We start from the raw sequence: 1,509 nt of genomic DNA on the forward strand, positions 1-1,509 counted from the left end.
CAGCATATCCTCACAGGCTAATATAACATTAGGAATTTTGGCAGTCAGTCTCTCAAGGAGGTTATATTTGTATCCTCATGTAAGCCTCTTTAGCTGTGCTCAGGGTGCAAGTCACTGAGTCAGCTCACAGCTTTCTCTGCCAGAAATTGTACAGCTTTATGTTGCTGCTGTTACCAAGTATAGGTGCAAAATGGCACATGGCAGAGAAGGATGAAGCTGGGAAATGACAGATGAAACTTTTAACTCCCGTTCAGTCCCGGCCGCACACTGATTTATTGTGTGCCAGCACTCAAAACCCATTTCTTTGCAATCAAGGTTCTCCCTAAATACATAGGAAATTATGTTGAGATTTTCATACAAACAATTCATGTGGGAAATTGAAAAACACTATTTTTTGTAAAGCCCTTGAGATCATGAAATATGTATTACATACCTTTCCCATGTAATTTTATCTTGAGATCATGAAATACGTATTACATACCTTTCCCATGTAATTTTATCAGGCATCCTCAAACACCACTAAGAACCTTCTGAAAGGCTACATGAAATAAAAACTTGGTTTTTGGATTCTTTTCAGGAAGTTTTATAAAATTATGGTGTTCTCTCTCATGGAAGTTGTTTCAATATAGCACAGTATAAAATCATATGTGAGCAAAAGCAATCATTTCCCGTGGAAAAAATGATAGATTTTTTTTTAATGTCAAATAGTTAAGAGTTTATTTGCTGTCAAATAGTTAAGAGTTTAATCCATGACCTTAGTCATTTACAAAATTTAATTGCAGCTGCTTTGTTAGAAAGTAATTTTTCAATTAAATGGTTCTTGATAGACAGACTTTTGGAGCTATTACAATTTCATACACCAATGTAGGCTAACATACTGACTTTAGATCTTAGTTTTGCCAACTATGAAGATAACTGAAGAGAAATGTCTTTCTTCTTGTTAGGAAAAAATTACAAGATTCTGAGGTGGCTTCATGTTTTGAAATTGAGTAAAAGATCATGTAGAGATTGACCGATTATTTTTCACACTGAAAAACAAACAAACAAAAAAAGAAAACAATAGGAAACATAAAATTCCAGACCTAAACTAAACCATATAGTTTATTTCTAGCCGAGTAGTATCTCTTAAAAGCCATTTAGAAAGAAAATTTCAAACTTGGCTGAATATTGTGAGATAGGACAAAGTGTTGCAGGAACTAGCACATTACTTTATCTGCTAGCTTGCAAAAATTCTAATTCAGATGTTTTTCTTTTATTATGTGTGAGGAGTGTGGCAACTGAACTCAAACAAAAATTAGGTAACTATTAAATGACTGGGTTTTGACCCCTAACAGTTGCAGCCGTGGCAGGTGATACAGCACTATTCTAACCATAAATCAGTGCTCTTTCCTAGTACCTATGTCACCCATTCTTGAAATTTTTCTGAAAACTTTGTGTTGGCACAGTATCTTCCATGGGCAAATCAATTCATAGGAAAAAGGTTGAATTTCTAGGTTTTTCCTCAACAGT

Source organism: Acanthisitta chloris, unplaced genomic scaffold, assembly GCF_000695815.1.
Source record: "Acanthisitta chloris isolate BGI_N310 unplaced genomic scaffold, ASM69581v1 scaffold4264, whole genome shotgun sequence".
Classification (NCBI taxonomy): Eukaryota; Metazoa; Chordata; class Aves; order Passeriformes; family Acanthisittidae; genus Acanthisitta; species Acanthisitta chloris.